Source organism: Neodiprion pinetum, chromosome 7 (assembly GCF_021155775.2).
Source record: "Neodiprion pinetum isolate iyNeoPine1 chromosome 7, iyNeoPine1.2, whole genome shotgun sequence".
Classification (NCBI taxonomy): domain Eukaryota; kingdom Metazoa; phylum Arthropoda; class Insecta; order Hymenoptera; family Diprionidae; genus Neodiprion; species Neodiprion pinetum.
Genome location: NC_060238.1, coordinates 18,004,865 through 18,024,495, shown reverse-complemented (window position 1 = coordinate 18,024,495; position 19,631 = coordinate 18,004,865). Strand labels below are relative to the sequence as shown.

The 19,631-nt window shown below is 35.4% G+C and overlaps 1 protein-coding gene across 12 annotated transcripts in view; it reads left to right on the top strand.

Moving 5' to 3' along the window:
• LOC124223065 (uncharacterized) overlaps positions 1–19,631 on the top strand; it is a 313,561-nt gene that overhangs the window by 85,791 nt on the left and 208,139 nt on the right. For 10 of the 12 annotated variants that reach the window (XM_046634703.1, XM_069137792.1, XM_046634695.1 and 7 more), the window contains one exon: positions 9,882–9,913. The exons of the other annotated variants lie outside the window; for them this stretch is intronic. The gene's annotated coding sequence lies outside the window, so the exon portion shown is untranslated. The remainder of the gene's footprint in view (positions 1–9,881; positions 9,914–19,631) is intronic. 12 annotated transcript variants of the gene reach the window in all.

Below are 19,631 nucleotides of genomic sequence, written 5' to 3'. Positions count from 1 at the left end.
TAAGAAATACACCCTAGAATTATGAACCACGGTTACAATGTCAACATTTCATTATTACAAGTTTAAAAATTAGGGAGACTCGTTCGTTTTTATTCTGCGATGGCTTATTCGTTCGTTCAGCAAAGTATTTTTTCACCTATTAACGGTATCCAAAGAAATCGTATGATTCTACAATTTTTGCATAGCGAAATTTATTTCTTTAAAAAAAAGGGGTTAATAATGCATGAATTGCTTAATAATAATATCTTAGCAAGTATTTATAATGTTTATTGCATGCATTTAAGAAGAAAGATGATATACATATAATGTATTTAATACTTAATGAATAACGAATATACGTTTTGCCGAAAATGCTAATGTGTGTCAATGATTAATGTTTAATAAAGTATGAATAAATTGATCATTGCCATTTTCAGACAACGAACCGATTTGCCAATAAACTTTTTAAACGAAAAGCGTCAGCTAAGGTTGAAAAATAGTAGTGGGCAAAACTAGTAAACGGTATCAATCGTTATCACTGATCGCAGAGACGTTTTATACTAAATGTATAAAATTTAGCTCTGACTTGTTTCGCGTTTTTTCAACCTCTAGATGATCGTGTTTTTATTTCGACACATTTAATACATTCCTTTACATATTATACATCCTTGATTACGAAATCCACAATTGCTTGCACAGTTGCAAAGCATTGAATGACTGTCTCACTTCTAAGACGCAAATCTCACGATTTACGTGCTGCTAAATTTCATTCACGATCAAGCAAATGATACCGTGTTTTGCTGACGTGATCTCTGCTTAATTACCTTTTAGTTTTTGTATTTTGATTTTTATTATCTTTCTTTTTTACTCTTCCGTATCGCGTTACGCGACACAATTTTGTCTTATCCAATTTCTAGGAGACAGTTAATTGGCATCGTTCTTTTATTCCGTTTTAACATTTCACGGTATAACTTGATACTGTTATTTAAAAGTTTGAAACATTCTGAAAAGTGTCAGGTTTTCCAGAGGATTAATTTTATACTAACGAGGCCGAATATTGTGATTAACTTTAAAAAAAAAAAAGTAACCGTAACGGAATACCCTGGGGGATACGGTCCCACAGTGTTGTTAGAGTGTTTTTCAGTGGATCCTAAAATAAGTTATATCGGAGTGATATATATTTCATGTAATCGCTCAAATTCCAGTCAATTTTTTCGGCGTAGTTGTAAAATTTTTCCTCTGCGGTTTTACCAAAGTTACATTCGGAAAATCCACTCTAGTATTGCTAAAACATCACTAATTAGTCGTTTTTTTTTAAATTCAACAAAAATATTCTCCCATTATTCAATATCGGTAGATTTCAACTATAATTTCAGTTACAAGTATTAATTCAGAATTCAGTGTAATTTCAGTTGAGCACGAAACCTTTCCGATTTCGGTGTTATTCTAGTGACGAAGTCGAAAATTTTTATTTCAGTAATTTTTCGGTGTGACTTTGGTAAGCTTTGATTGCGATTACAGTGTGAAAAATTCTCAACTATACCGTGAAATCTGAGTGTAATCGAAGTGAAATCAAAGTATAACTTCGGTTCGATTACATTGAAAAGGAATACACCAGGGTATAACCGATACATAGGTTTGTATTTGAAATCAGGCGGTGATATGCGGAACTATTACAGCTCGTTGAGTTGGTATCCCTGCGGATTTGGGATTGAGAATATTACGCAGACGTTAGTTTGAGCTAGAAAAACCTTTCAGGCCCGTAAAAGCCCGTAATGTTTTCTGTATCCTGTATCTTTTTATACTTCCGAAACACATAACTTCAGGGGCTCTTGAAATCCGAGAGAAAAAGAGAAGTAATATAAGAGGAAGAAGAAAAAAAAAATGAGACCGGCAAGATATACCTGCTTTGCAGATATACCATCTTCTGGGATTTCTTTTTAATTATTTTATTTATTTTTTATTATTATTCCGTTGTTAAATGAATTTTAACGTGTATTTACGTACACCTCATCCTACTACACGTGAACAATTTCGCTGGAGAACCAAAGTAATTCGCAGGCTGATATGCGTGAGGATGATATTTACACCTGATTTCAAGTTTCTGCCCATATTTCATGCGTGCAGGAATATTAACGTGATTCTAGAAACTTTTGATCAGAATTAATCACGATACCTATTGCACAATCGAGATACGGTAGGGACTCCGGCAATGCCGAGGGTGCGGAGTGTAAGGCTTCCATTTAGGGTCGTGTAATATTCCTACCCTTACCGACCGAGCAAACTCGACCTTCTTTTTCCTATATTAAATGAACAAACGAACGGAGAGGGTTCGAATTTTAACGGTGGATCGCTCTTTTGTGGAACCCTTTTCGTTCGTTTGTTTATTTAATATAGCAAGAAAAACGGCGAGTTTGCTCGGTCGGTAAGGTTTGGAGTACTACATGACCATAAACTTGAATTTTACAAATTACCTTCACGAAACCAATGAAAGTAGACTGTATTAAAATTGAAATATGCAGATTAAAACTGACGTCCATATTTCTCCATGTGGAAAACTTTACTTACAACAAAAAATCAAATGAGAGAACTAATCTCGGTAGGCTAATGCGGTTTGATAATTTACTTTTACAGAAAAACATTACGGCTTAGAATGATATGGAATTGTTTCCAATTTTTATGATAAAAAGTGAGGTTATGTTGCGTGATAATGTAATCCGTCTGTGATTATTAACTATGTACTATTTTATTTCGATAAAAAATCACTGTTCATTTTATTATTTTTTTTTTGTCTTCCACTTGCTTAGTTCTCTAATTTAAATCGATACAACTTATTGTTAGTCAAGTTCTAAGACTTTTTATACGTTTTTAATATTACCGCACGTAAGACGTAACCGACCAGGTCAAAAATGTGTTGAAAGAACAACGCAATAAAACAGAGGTTCAAAAGTTATAACTGAAGGTAATCGAATTCAATGTAATTAAAAAGGACTATGCGGACCGGCATAAAATATTGAAACCTGAATTTCACCTGTAATCACTTTATCATATTAACGAAGACGAAGAATTCACTTTGTTTCATTACTTTATCATCCATCAAAACAATCCAAAATACAACTCTGATGATTTGTTGAAAATTCATCTATCAATAAAATCACCTATCGTTTATCAGAATTCAAAGTACTTACAGAATAATGTGACTTGCATGATGCAGTTGTTAATATTAAGATGTTTACGGTTGGAATTCACGAGTTTAAAAATTTTTTTTTGCGCCAAGGGTACTTCATTAATTATCGACGCAACCTGGTTAGCTTCGGTTACACTCTGTAAGCGTTTCTTTTTTCACGTTCCCGGTTCAACGATTTTTCAAGCTGACTGTACTTCCGATAAATACTTGAATCCACGTCGCACCCCGAGGACACTTCGGTTCGTTTAATTAGAAACACTTTTACTCTAATTTAGTACTTTCTCACCTCTCACCTTCTTTCATCGTATACGTTACATTTCGCTAGGTTTTCCCCTAACGTTACCTCACCTTTAATTTTGGCTCTGCTCCAAAGGATATTTCTCGTAATTTGCTTTGGATTGCCCTTAAATTTTTAGAACTGCCAACAAATCGTAGCCAGTATTTCTATAGCAGCATCCTCTTCAGGATTCTTGTTCATATTAAGAGTATTATATTCATTTCTGCCCCTTGGTATTCAGCTGAAGAGTAAAAAAAAAAAAAAAAACAAAAAAAAACTTCAATCATAATCAAACGAAAACGAGGCGAAGGGTTAATCACTTTTGTAATTCGGTCTATGACTTGTGTAATCTTTGTTATCTCATGGATTGTAATCACGTGAAATCTTTGTAATATTTTGAAATTATTTTGTAGCCTTCATGTCGTCTTTGTAATCCTTGACATATTTGATGCGTTATATTATTGCAATCTTTCGTGATCTTTCATAATCTCTTCGTATCCATCAAGTTTTCTTTGTGATCCTTGAAATCCATGCAATCGTTTGTAATCTCCCGTGATCTTTCGTAGTCATTTGTATTCTCTTCGTGTTACGCAAGTTATCTTTGTAATTTACATGCAATTCTTACGATTCTGGTACTGTTCGCAGTTACGTACTTGTAATCTTTGTAATCGATTGTAACGTATATTTTTTCTTTTTTGCAACCTCTCAAAATCCCTCATGTTACCAATGTAATCATCGAAGTCCTTGAAATCTTTGTCATCTATGCAATCATTTTGTATTTCCGGTAATGTTTTCAATCTCTGTGATCTTTGTAATTATTTTTTACTCTCTTTAATGCGGCTGTAATCTTTGTATCATTCTTTTTCCGCGGTATGTCGTCTTCAAAGCGGATCAAAACGAGAACTGCTGTCTTACCTACCTATCACCCAACATTCAACCGTGTGTTTGCGCTCTCTACAAATACAAAAGACCGGATAAAAGTTTCTTTTAGATTTTCGGAGGCGGACTAAAAACGCTGCCGCCTTCTTGACTCACTCGAAACACGATGGCTAAGCCGTGTTGTGCCAGGTATCATGTTGTTGACAAATCCCTGAGCCCCTGTATGGATCACACGGCTTAGGTATCGAATCCACTTTCTGCCTTCAGATTCTCCTCTTTCTAGGTTTACGTTTCTTCTGTTGCAAGTCATTTCTATCTTTTTTGTACGTATGGGGCATTCCAAGTCAAATTAGCAGCCCGTGTACCTCACCGCCTTCGATTTTTAATTTTTTTTTTTTTAGCACGATGTTCTTGCCAACCCAAAAAGGTAGCGGGGTTTTTTTCAGATTTTTTTAAGCCGGTGAAATTTAACAAAAAAAAAATTGCAAAGCCGATTACGAAAACGTCATTTTTTTGGGTCCGAAAAAAATTCACACCGACTGTATGATTTGAAATGTGATTTTTGAGCACGACTCAATCATGGGATCTCAAAATTTACTATTTTTTTGATAAATCGCTAGTTTTTTCATGTCGAAATTTTTTTTTTTTTCTCCCAACATGTCTTGATTTTAATAGAATTCAGAATCGCATCATTTTCATGATTCCATGATCAATTTATACCGGGTAATAAAAGAAGGAGAAAAAAAAAAAAAAAAATCAATTCCGACTTGGAAAAACTAAAAATTTGCAAAAATATAGTTGATATTGAGATCCCATTGTCGTGTGGTGTTTAAAAATCACATTTTAAATCATAGAATTTGTGCGAATTGTTTGAAAATTAAAAAAAAAATGGCGTTTTCGGAATTGGTTTTTCAATTTTTTTTCAAATTGACCAGTGACTTAAAAAATTTGAAAAAAGTTCCGTGACCTTTCGGATCGGTAAGAAAATGATACTAAAAAATGAATGAAATAGAAGAGGATGAAGTACATGGGCCGTTTATTTGAAACGGAATACCCTATATATATCTATAGTATATAATACCTGCACTTATACCAATACCAATCCTTCCTGAAACAACACACAAGTCACGTTACATCATTTCCATAACGTTACAATTTAAACGTAAATCGTACAACGGATGAACTTATTGCTAGTGACAGAGTGAATGAAGGTGCTCTTGTTCCTCAAATTTTTACAAACAGCAGCGAAGAAAGAATCACCGCGAATCTATAGCCCCACTTTATACATTATATGTGTATTAAACTGTAATGAAATGAAAAGTAAACGATTCGTGTCTTTGCAAAAGGTAGACAAAACAAGTATCAATTTATATTTACAAGCGTAGAAATATGTACAATCTACATATACAAATATATCTTACGACAAAAATTGAGTATATGTAAAGGAAGAGAAAAGACTGTGGCACATGTGTTTCAACATCAAATTTACCCAACAAAATCACATATAATACTATAAATTTGTTCAAATTTAACTATCACAGAATCATGTATAAAACTAATTTCCAACATCGATTCCCCCTGCTATTCCCATAATATTTTTAGTTTGCGTACGTTTTCACCTGAATTTTCATGCCACAGCAGTTTCATAAATTTATTGATCGGGAAATGTGTAAGAAGTATAATGTGTCTGTGAGCTTTCAAGCTTTTATCCCCTTGCTTTTCCATGTCATAATGATCATCACGATATTAGAGATTTTTTTCCCCTTGGTAGAGATGAAAAAAAAAAAAAAACCTTGGGCCCCAGTGTATCTAAAACTCATGCAAAAATCAGCGTGCGTATGTTTGCCACATTTTTTTTTATGGCTTTGTTTGATTACACCATACCTGCGATCGGTTTATGAGCCATTTGGTAGGCGATAAAACTGGTTGGGAAAGATCGGACGAAATAAGGCTCGATAAAATTTCATCGTAAGGGGAAATTGACAGATAAAATCACCGGTAAATTTTTATCTTCAATTTTGAAAAAAGATGCTTAGAATAATATTAACAAAACTGAGAGAAGCGGTATTTCATACGAAATATACCAACCGCTGAAGAGCCGACATCAAAACAGGCTGTGCACGGTGATTTATATAATTTTTTCGAGACTTAAGTTGTTCATAACTGTGAAAATATCAGCCCTGTGGGTGAAAAGATGAAATGTGTGTCCCCCTCCTTTGTCGTCGGTAAAAAAATAAAACAAACGAACAAAGTTTAAACGAAATGATGATAGCCTCGAGGTTGATAAGTGTTACCATTTGCCATGAAAATTTTCTTATTGTCTTATTTATATTTCTTTTTCTTTCAATTTCATCGACATTTGTCGTAAAAATATCCCACATTTTCTACCGGGCCAAACGCTACGCGCATTTCTGGTTCGTATGTCGAATTATTCAACGAGGGCGAGAGAGAGAGAAAGAGAGAGAGAGAGAGAGAGAGAGAGATAGAGAGAGAGAACCGAATACATTTTTTACTTCTAACGTCATCAACCGAGGTTGTGATGCAGGGAAATTGTTAGTGTTGGAGACAGAACGGAATATTTCATATTACCATTATATCAGTGGCGCGTATAAGAATCTTTACATTTTGAAATAGAGCTTAAATCTCCGTCGCATTTTACTGAGAAACAGCTGTATACGATACCGCAATTTTTATTCTTATCCTGTTCTTGTCTCGTGTCATTGAACAATATCAGTTCATCTGTTTCTAACGTGAAAAGAAATTAAATCGTTATACATTTTGGAAAGATTTTTTTTTCGCACCTGTTTAATTGCGAGTAAGAGAAAGAATCACGTGGCATAAGTTTCAGGTTCGCCACGAGCTTTTCGTTTCCTGGGAATACCTTTTCAACCGGGTTACACTCTGCATTCGAGTAATTGTTTGTTCTGCTACTGTGAACCTGGTGTATAAATGAAATTGAACAATGCTTGTTCCAGTAGTGAACATTAGTTTAGATTTGGCTCAAATCGTTTTATTTTGCATACTGTTCGTAGAACGATGCACGGTCACGTGTTCGGTTCGGAGTCATTCCACGGATTACACTACACGCAGTACAGTTTGAAACATCGCTGACCGACTGGATCGAACTTCCCGATTTGTATGCAGGTATGCATGACTATAAAATCACGAATGATTCAAACGGGTACACTCACCGTCACGGTATCTGCCGCACCTGGAATAGCGAACCGAAGCGACACTTTCAATTTAGGTTGGCGATAGCGTAGGTAATGTAGGGATCTGCTAATTCGAGCGCGTATTCGCTCACTAGCTTCGTATTTTAGTCCAGACATGACAGATCTGAATTAAAACTATTTGGGATATGGCTGCATTCTTGTGTATAGAGATTTCCGATTCTCAGGAACTCAAATTTAAGTTTCCGTAAGAAAATGTTATAAATAAATGATAAATGACTTGACCATCGTGCAGAGCGGAAGATTCTACGTCGAATTATGTCTTCGTATGTCGGAAATAGAGTCGAATTAACAAATTAAGAAACCAGAAATTATTTCACCAAAAATTCCCCAGATGCCGTCGATAAGTAGAATTTCTTTTTTCATAATTTGTTAATCCGACTCCGTTTCCGACATATAAGGACATAATTTGATGTAGAATTTTCCGCTCTACACGATGGTCGAGTCATTTTTCATTAATCAATAGCAGTTTTTGAGGAAAACGCAAAAAACCTCAAATTTTGCTGTTTTTTCGAAACGCCGTCTGTGCAGCTCAAAAATGACTTCAGATTCGAGTTCCTGAGGGTCGAAAATTCTATCATACACAAAAATGCAGCCATATACCGAATACTTTGAATTCAGACCTATTTTGACCGGACTATTTTGCACGCACTCGAGTTAGCGGATCCCTACATTACCCGAACCATTACCAACCTAAATTGAACATGTCACTTCGGCTGCTTATTCCGGGGGTGACAGTGGCTGTACATGACGTTCTGTGAGTGTGCGTATTATTTATGAAGAAATGTTTCGCTTTCATTTTCTTTTTGCTGTCCTTCAATATTTGTGAATTAAAAATGGGGAAGGTATGCTTTGAAAATTTAACACCGTACTAGAATGAGTGTCAGTTCTTCGAGACAGTTTTCAATTAACCAAGTATCCAAACAAAGGACAGACTAAATTGGGTTCTCACTCGCGGGTGAGAAGTATTTAAGCGAAATGAGAAGCCGTCACGCGGTTTCCTTGGTAATGGCGCAGGATCTCTGTCACGCCATCCACGAATTAGAGTCATATTTTACTTATATATACAGACATCTTGAGAAACCATGTGAACTTCAAGTCACCTCCGGGAATTTCAGTCGCGCAAAGGACTGTCTTAAGTTTCATTTCGGCGAACATGTTTTTTGTATTTTCGGTTTCAAAGAACGTTGTAACAAATAAATAACAAGCAAATAACATTGCTAGTGATTTTTCAACCGGTTTACCGTTTTACCCGATACGTGATCCTGACGGTCCAACCGATTTATCCTTAATTACGCAACAGCGGAGCAAATGAAATGAACCGAAGAGATTAAATTGTATCCTCGCTCGTACCGAGGTTTAAGCAAAAAACGTGTTTTCATCAGAGCGGCAGGTTCCTCGTTTCGGGAAAAAAAAATTAGGGGCTTATCGAGGCACTGATCCTGAGGCATAGAACAACTTCTCGTTTTTTGCAACGCGGAATTTGGATCCGGTGAAATTATTTATACTTGAAATAGGGAAAAAACCGAATATGCTTACAGCCAGCAAATTACAGTGTTTCGCGATAATAAGGATCGTGATTTACAGGGTTCCAAGAGCATTATTTTTCAACTATATCCTCGATGCACTTCAACTCCAGCATTAATGTCATTCACGTGTGTGAAATGAATATGGAGATGTGAAAGCACGTCGGGGAATCGCAGGAAAGATTTTCTCTTGTCCCGCGTTTTGCTTGAAACTATTAAAACTTGCATGAGAAAACGGATCACATTAATGTGTAAGGGTGGTCGTTTCAAACTCGATTCACTTCCGAACATCACGGCTGTCGGTTGTTTTTGTAACCTACAATGAACTTTTACCTGCTTATTATAGACTCATCGGAATGATCTGTTCTGAATCGAATTCGAACGGCAAATATTTTTCATCATTTATCATCTTAGGACATACTTCAACCGTCATCTGAAAGAAACATTGTTCATTCTAAAATTATATTTCGACTGTGAACCTTTAAACAGATCTTTCATTTGAATTTATTTTGGGAGAACAGACTTCTGACTTGGAATTCAGATGTCGACGAATACTGAAACGAAAATGTCAATTCAATTTGGCAATGGTAAATTTGAAAAAAACGTTGAATTTTTAAAGCCGTAAAAGTAGTTTTCTGCATATGAGGTTCACATATGAATTGCGTTTTTGTGATTGCGTTATTTCTCTAGTTACAATATTTATCACGCGATGTTTGCGTTAGGTCATATAAGCAACACCGAAATTTTCGTAATGTATCCAATCAAAAGGTTGTGGAATGATTAAACAATATCTTATTTTACAGGGTCATCACTTTATCCCATGGACCAGAGAAAGGTGAGTTCGAATTGTGTTCTCGTTAGTTAAGATGGTGTTCAGTGGTCCTAGAAGACGTTGAGGTCCTGGAAATGTCCTTGGAATTTTTCGTCTGTCCTAGAGATGTTCTATTCTTAAGGTTTACTGCGAATTATACATTTATTTGCGTTCACTGAGTATCTGTTTTCAAAAAGTCGATTCGCGCATCGAATCGTGTTCCTAGTTTTTTCCTACTAACGGCTTGTAGTAGAAATAACGTGTATCACGTATGTCACGCTGATAATGTACAGCAACCTCTGCGTTCGTGTATTTTTATTTTTCCCAAATGTCCTTCAATAACCTGAAAATTTTCTTGAATTTTTTACGGATCTTTTGCTGAACCCCACGTAGTAGATAGTTTTAGTGGTTATCTAAAAGGTCGCAGGTTCCAGATTACACAGGTATGAAGAAAAATATTTTATCTCAGCTGTATTGGAGGTTTTTGGTGAATATTATGTTTTCGAGTGTGATGAATCCAAAAATGACTTCCATTTCTCACCATTACGTACAGTATTTTTGCAAAATACAAGGTTTTTGCATGAAAAAAACCTCCATTTCATTACAAAGCACTGAATAATATTTATTATAAAACTAAACAAATAATTTCTTCATGAAACGTAAGTACTTAACATTTCGTATTCATTTTTTTCGCCTGTGAAACCTTTCCTTATTCTCTTTTAAACTTCTTCGAACACGCTTCCGCGTTTCGTTTTCTCTTTCTCTGTTTGTATTTATTCTTGACTCTTACCCTGATACATATTAAATTGAATTAAGCAATCACTTTTGCATAGGATTCTTAGAATCAATAATAAGATACCAGATTACGAGTTAAATAAGAGCTTCACTCTAAACGAAACTACACGCACGAGTTCAAAAAAAAACCTGACGTGATGGAATTTTTTTTAGTATTTTTCACCGTTGCAGTGCGTAAAAGTCTACAAATAAAAAAAAAAAAAAAAAAAACAGCATAAAAAACCTGTGTAATTTTTTGCTTGCAGACCTGTGTTATAGACCTGACAAACTGGTGATGTATTTGCTGTCGTAAATCACCCTTGTTGCCGATCGAACTGCTCCTCTCTCTCCCCCGTTTTTTTTTTTCATTTTTTTGTACATCTTCTGAGACTGATTCATGTCACAATCTTTCGAGTGGCCAGCTGCATATTTTCCATAAAACTATATGTTGCAATAAAAAGATAGTATTTTTGTATTTTTGCAAGCTTTTCCGTTCCCGCCAGCCAGAGTGAAAGTATTCGTGGATAGATTGTCACCAGTTTGCTGTAGCAAATAACCCGAGTTCCACGTGCATTACTACCACCATGTGACCACCACACGATATTGCACAAACAGATTGAAAAGCTTACGCGGGAAAACACGGCTTTCCTTTTGCTAGCAAGATTTCAGACGGCATATGATATATCTCTAGCACTTTGGTCGAGTTCGACAAGGTGGGATTACAAGGAAAATCCCAGAGTTGACCTCGATGGATTTTGGTGATTCTCCGCATAGTGGAATTCGATCACAAGCGAAATACTACGTATTTTCATTTTTAAGAAATTTTCCGTGTGTTCCTACGTTAATATTGTCATCTTAGATGATTTTTTATGAGAGCCGCGTTAGTCATACTTTACGGAATAATTTCATAACCTTAAATCGGTTTTGTGCACATGGTCTGCACGAATTGTTCGACTTTGCCTGTTTCCAGTTGTCAGATGAGATGGTGGTTTAGCTATTTTCGAATTCCTAACTCGCTCTCAACATTTCAGTGACACGAATTTTCTGCTTTCGTCAAACTGAAAATAGTCATTCATTGCAAAAATTACATGTCGAAACCTAGAATTCGGTCATGTTTACAATCAACAGATTGTAAAAATGAAACTTCGTACCCTTTGCACATGTTAGAACCTGATTATCTTTTAAATCCTTATTCAAATCATTTGTTTCAATGAATTTATATCAAAAAGCGACAGTTACCATCAAAATACTTCATGGAAACTTTATAGTTTTTTGAATGAATGGAACCCTGACCAAACTGTATATTAAGACGCGTACACGTTTTTTTAAACACAACACGCTCAATAAAAAATCTCTGACATCCTAACGTATCGACGTGTCCTTTTCAATTAAGCGCGAATAGTCAGTTTCTATTTGCTCTGACTGATGCGCGGTTGAATGGTTTTCCTTTCGATCAGCTTTTTGCTAGAAATTGATACCAATAAGTTGAATTAAGCCCCAAATGGATAATGAATTCAGGTTTTGGAACGTTAGCCGGAGATTTTATATCACCGCTAATTGTTAATCTCGTCATTCGCTTTTTCCGAGCGAACTTCCATCAACAAAGGAATAAGCTCGTAAGCCATACCTTTGGCCATTCTCTAAATATTATTCAAGTTTCAAAGTATACCGGTCAGCTTTTTCAACCACCTCGTATTTTCCATAATAAAACCCAAAATTACTTCCATCTTCTGTATTCAGCACTGATGAAATGGATCATGTTGAAGTTAGTGTTACGTTACCGTAACGATTTGCGCTGTGGAAAAATCGTTATTTCGCAATTTTGGAACGATTTGAATTCCAATAAACCGTAATAAAACAAAACATACTCATATTTTTCAATCCTAGTTCCCTCAAAACCACTATGTAAAAATAATGAAATAGTGATTTTTTCCAAATGTTTTCTTTGTGGTAACGTTACTGACTTTAACCTCGTTGAACTGGGTCCACTTGCCTCATTGGGTTGGGTTTCTGTCGAAACTTGGCCGCGAAATGTCATCGAAATGGCATTCGATTGCCTGCTGGTGCATGCATCGGAGCAGTGTTTCGGATCCGTTATATCACACGATGAGCGCTAATTACTTGCGACATTGCCTTCGGGGCACTGCCATCATCTGTTCCATGCGGATGATCTGGTCATATGCACGCGTTAATCTGCACCAGAGCAACTTGATGATTACACGCGTACATTAGAGATGAGAACATTCGTGTAGTATCACTAGCAGACGATAGCGAGCATGATGAATTGACCGAGGCTGAACAAACGAAATGATTTTGAGGACTGTATCTTTCTTTCTAATCATGGTTAAATTTTTGTAGGTATTTATCATTGCCCGGAAGTTGCGGCCATTCATATTACAATTTAATTTCCAACAAACACTTAAAGTGACCCTTTTCACGGCAAAGGATCTAACATTTAGAACTACGAGGTTAGGTTAGGCTTGTTGACGCAACGATGATGGCACCATGTTTTCCCCTAGAAATGTAACCAGGGTTGAGTTTCCTTTCACATCATTTTCGATTAGTGATCCAACCTTTCTCTCTTCGTCCTTGTTTCTGGTGCGACGACGTGTCTTTCGTTTACATCTATTATTGTTTAACAAACTGTTGAACTTTGATGAAGTAGCGTCACCGAAAGAACCAGATAAATAATCTTGAGCATTGAAAATGTAACTGATGATTGATTGGGTTGGATTACGATGTAAAGGTTAACAATAACTTGTTACTATTTGGATGATGACTGAGCTGACTAGTTTGGATTTTGATTGTTGTTAATGGATAATATCTCGGTTATGAAAACCTTATATAAATTATACCGCTACTGCGCTTCTGTTTTTCCTTTTCATTAAGAAAGTTTCGCCTTGTATTATGTTACTGTATTAAATAAATATTATTTAAAACGTTAAAATTTGTGTTTGACTTTATTCACCTTCGACACCGAGAAACTCTACACTTGCTGCCATCTTGTGATAATTCTTTACATTATTTTCGCATTCTTGTCTATTTCGCACTCAGGGAATATCAATTCTGGAACTTGATTAACTTTTCTACGCCCCCCTTTTTCGCGATCTGTCGTGCAGCTGATGAGATTGCCAGAATCATTGTATTCATTTCAACATGTCGAATGCGGTCAACCTGCGTTAAACAAATTGACACTTGGCCGCGCTCATCCAGAATTCCCGACGATTTTAGGACGGCCCTCTTCTCCCTTTATGCTTTCGTGCCGTTCGTCGCGACAAACCCTGAGTTCAATGTCACTCCGACCCCATCGCACCGAGTGGAAAACTTTATTCCATTATGCCATTACGTATCCAGTTACCCGACCCACGGAAAGAGGAATTCACCAAATCGCTCGGAGAACGAGTCACCCGCTGATATATATCCTGGATACGCGAATGTTCGTACAGGCGATGAAGAATCGAGATCCATCACCACGTTTTTCACTTTTTAATTTACATTAATAATTGGGCCCAATTAACAATCTCTCCAGAATTTTTTCCATTGTTTACCGTTGGGACAATACTGACGCATTAATTACGAAGTTTAAAGTTAAAGGTAGTTTGAGTAAAAAATCGCATTGATACATTTTCAGGTAATGGGAAATTTCTGAAACTGCAAATTTCTTTTTCTTTCAATTTGTTTTCATAGAAGCACATTTTGACTATAAACATTCACACTTTTCCAAAGTTACACCTTTTTTGAAATTTGCGAAAAACTATTTTAAAAAATGTAATTTTCTGTTCTGATCGTATGAAAATTAGGTCCGTGTAAAAATCAACGTTTAACATTTTCAAAATTTGAAAACAACATCAGGAATATCTTTCACCTAATGAAAAATAATCTAAATGATCAGAGTGGCTGAGAAATAGTATGATAAGTAAATCAGTTGTAAGGTTGACTAAAAATGAATTGAAATAGTGCGAATAATAATTATTGTGAATTCGTTAAATATTTTTACAATGTATGTACACTGTTTTTGAGTACAATCTTTTGGAAATATGACGAAACATTGTGAAACAGTTATTTTCATGATCTCCGCGCAATTTCAACGTACTTTTCATAGAGTGAAAAATGCTTCGGATCTTTTTTAATATTCTCAAAACGTTGAACACCAATTCTTACAGGAACAAAATTTTCAAAGCGCCAAGAAATTAGACGAAACAATTTTTCCATTATGGGTTGAATCTGAAAGTGGTTGAAAAAGAAAATGCAATCACTGAGAATTTTTTAAGGATTGCTATGAAAGATTTCAAACTTTGGTAAGGTGTGAATATTGATAATCCAAAAGAAAGTCTGTTAAAATAAAATTCTTAAAAGCAAATGGTGATATCAAAGATATTATTAGTACTTCAAGCAGCATTTGCGAAATCAAAAATGGTTACAGTTAAAATTAATTAACTTCTTATGGAACGCCCCATATAAACCTACTGAAAATGTAGTCGTACTAAACATATTTTACTAAATTCACGACAGTGAAGGAATAAAGTGATTCGATAAAGACGAAACAGAAAAAAAAAAAAACAAATCGAGCACTGTTACCAGAAATGCGACGAGAAATCACCGTAGAAATAAAAATTGTTAATGTGACCCACACGCACACCATAGATTAGATTCAAACGCGAAGCTGTTCAGGATATTGGAGCATCACTCAGATAGAGATGAAAAAAAAATCAACCGTAAAACTGGAAATAAAAATTGAACTAGCACGAAGTTTTTAATGATTTTCTCACGGTACCGAACATTTCTATATATGCCTAGAAAGTAAAAGTTGAAAGGTTGTGGACCAAGATTTTATTCTTAAGAAAAGCTTGAAAAGTTTTAACTCCACGTTAGATTTATTGTTTAAACTTTTCCTCTCTTTGACCCAGAATATATGCGCAAACGGGTATCAAGTGAAATTGACGTTCAATTTAAATGATCCTGTGACCTAGTTCAGTTAATAACATTGATTTTCTCTTTACTACCTAAGGATCTGTAATACAATTTACTGAACTTGAATATTAAATTGTACACATGTAATACATAATGCATGTAATTTTTCTTGACCATGGAATCAATGAAAAAAATAAATTTCGTCGGTATAAACGCAGATCAAACTGTTTATTCGAAATCGCTGACGTTTCGGTACAAAGCAAAGGTCAACAAAAAGTGTTTCTCGGAGAGTTCAAAAAATCTATACTTACGTACATTTTTATAATTTAAGGGGAACTCAATAGTAAATACAACAACAGTAAATTGCAATGCTTGTAATTTTAATTTAGTTGACAGATTAATATCATTGAATTCACAACTAAGTCATTACATTTTTATCCAAATGCAACGTCGTGAGATTTGAGGTTATAATCATGTATCGTGATACAAAAATATACAAGCGCAAATAATTGTTTTCTGCGGTCAAACAAGTAGTTTATATGACACAAAAGGAATTCAAATTCGAGTAATAATGCACAAATGTTGCCAACATTATTCTCACTATGATTACTCTCAAACCTCAAAATTAGGAGATGAAGAACTGATCATTTTAATCTCGAATATCGTATAGTACTGTGATTGAAAGACGTTATGCTTCGTGTAATCAAAGTGCCAGTGAAAACTGGTTCCAAATTGAATGAGAGAATCCTGAGCACCAATGTTCTTAGTTACAAAGAACAGAGGAGTACATGCAAACTCTATTACCTCTACTCAGAGTGCACTAAGAGTACAGAGTGTCGAATCTGGTGTAAATTTCATTGGCAGCAGTGCACCTATTCTGCAAGTAATCTTTTTTTCGCATTTTGCATGCAACTAGCTTGAACTTTATAGTATTATTTTATACCAAAATAGGTGGCTGGTCAAAATCCCCGCTGGATAAAATTCCCCCAGATAATATTCCCCTAGATAAAATTTCCCCCGGATACAATTTCCCATGGATGTAGAATTCATATGAATTAAAAGCGGATAAAAAAATGCATAAATAATTAATCAAATAAACAAATGAATAAATAAATAATTGTATGAACATTAATAAACGTATAATAATACTGTGGAAGGGGAATTTTGTTCGAGGGAATTTTCGAAAAAGATATCGTGGATGGGAACCCCAAAATACGTAATCACAAATTAATCTCAATTGGGTTTCGGCGCATAAAAGATATGTAGACTGTTGAAACAGAGACTGCGTTATGGTTGATGGATGACTCTACCGTTCACCAGTTTTAGCAAGTTTCCCCAACAGTTTATTTGTATTCACAAAGAGAGAAAACAAATTTAAAAAATCCCGTAACGATACATGGGCAATAAACTCCCAAGGTCAATTATTATTCCCGAAGATCAATCTTATCAACTGAGGATCTGTCGCCCTCGGTCGATAAATGATCGAGGAGAAAACCGTTCGGTAATAAAGAACACTTTTCTGAAAGAGCAACTAGGATTAAAATGACGAATAAATTGTAGAAATTGCGAAAATCACCGTTCATAGAACATGTTTTAACAATTCTACTATCTTGAAACTGTTCCGTGGCTGTCTATTCCAAGTTCTGCCAAGCTTGTATGCATTGACGCTGCACGATCGTCAAACGCAAATGTCAATAATACTACACGCGCTGTACCGATCGGCACCAACGGATGCAGGTAATATCCACATTGGTTTCCAGTACGCATACAAATGATCTGTACACATGTACACGCATGGTTCACGCGTGTAAACAGAGTGCATGTATGTATATCTTGTGCTTGCCTGGGATGCAACGTAATGAGGTACCAATGATGTAAACTCGAAATCAGTTTCAGCTGTCTGATTACTCGTGAGGTATGAAATTCCGGTTTTCCTTGATCACCGTCACCTCAACACGTAACCCAATATTATTTTTAATTTTTAATTCAGATCTTTCAGAAAATTACGATACTCGGTGTAAATAATATGGATTAAATCAGAACCCAGATAATAATATTTGAATGAGTAGACTTTTGAGTATTAAAAAAAAAATTGCATCATTTTTATTAATTCAATAAGTTATCCCAGATATAACTCATTTATGAACTATCTGATCGTTTAAAACCTTTCAACTCTTTCAATTCGAATGAAATTACTTAGGATCAGAATTGCGATATTTGTTTTCTTGTATTATTTATTTGTTCGACGACTTGGTTGAAAGTTATGCACGCGCGCACGTGACAAAGTAAAGGCGTAAATTTGTTGCTATCCAAGTTTTAATATCTGCTACTTTCATCTGTTTGACATGCTGGTGCGACTTTAAGTTACGTCAAAACTAACTCAAGATATGTGTAAATCTGCGAAGTGCGGCTATTCCGTTGCTGGAAACCGTCTGTCTGTAAGTACGAAAAGAGCTCCAACAAGTGAACCCACTTTCAAGAGAAGATTTCATCGCCCCCCCCACTCCACGCTTCTATCTTCTAGCTTCCGTATCCTTATCCTCTCGACTTTTCACGACAGACGACGCGCGACGTTCAGACTTAGGCTTGGGTTACGTAACGTATGCCTCATGCATTACGCATTGCGGTGAGGCTGAAAGGGTTAAGAATGTTTGACCTGGTTGGAAATTGTTTAAGCCCACTGACACGTATACGCTAGGCTAATACAAAAACAAAATTTTTTTTATTTATTTATTTATTATTTGCAAACGTGCACCAGAATTTCGGTAGAACATTTCGAATAGAACGTCTCAGAAAAATATGAGCTCTTAAAATTCGTATTTAGAGGTGCCTGTTGTATTTTTTTATTTGCCATTCAAATAACTCGTAAAAAAAAAAAAATACGGACTAAAACACGGAAAAATTTTTATTTTATTTTTCTCGTAAACGGTTTGACTTATAAACTATCTAATTTCAGATTTTTATTGGAAATTTCAGGCTCTATAAAAAAGTACTGAGATAGAGTTTTTCCAACTTTAACCGATTAAGAAATATTTAAGATGACTCAATGCGTATAAGCGAATATTTCTTAATCGGCTAGAGTTAGGAAAATTCTACCTCCGTACTTTTTTATGGAGCCTGATACTTACCGCAAGAATCTGCATTTACATAGTTCATAAGTTAAACCGTTCACGAGAATATAAATATAAAGAAATTTCGTGTTTTTTTTTTACGTGTTATTTGAATGGAAAGTGAAAAGAATATAATAAGCACCTCTAAATATCAATAATAAGAGCTTATATTTGGCTGAGATGTTCTATTTGAGATCCTCAACCATAATTTTGACGTGCGTTTGAAAAATAAAAAAAGATTTCTCATTTTTGTAACATCATAGTGTACACTTTTAACTTATACCTATATACGCCATGCAGCTGGTTTCGTTTTTTATGACAGAATTTTTTTTCATTTTCAACTTTGCCCACGATATAAAATTGCGAGTTTGTTCAAATCAGAAGCTTCCATAAACGCCCAGATTGTTTGGCAACTTGGTATCCTTGTCATAAAAAAGAATAGATAAAACAAAAAATTGAAAAGCAAAATCATAATAAGGATACGTTGTGCCCGCGCTCTCAGCTATAAAGTGAAAACAAGGCGGACTCTGAGAGGGTCGAAGGTCTGGAGATTGAACGAAGAAAAGAGCGGGTTTCGTTTCGTGGATTTATGAAATCAAATTTTCTGACTCGCACCACGCTGCTTTTGAAACTTTCAATTCTGCTCTGGTAATTGTTCGAACTTGTTATTGTGCTCTGTTAATTGTTTTACTGTAATATCACGCCTTGTGAATTTTACCAAAGTTTGGGATCTCGCTGCTACAAGGCAAGTTAAAGAAAAGATAAAGTGGTCCAAAACTTACTGAAGTAATCCACGGGATATTTTACAAAAGATTTGACGTAAATCCTGATTGATAGGGGTTGTACGGAAAAGAGAGGTATTTCGCGTTAGAAGAAAATCTAAGGATAGTTTCAGAGACTCGCAAGAAACTTGACGGGTAATACCTGACGTAAACGGATATATGATT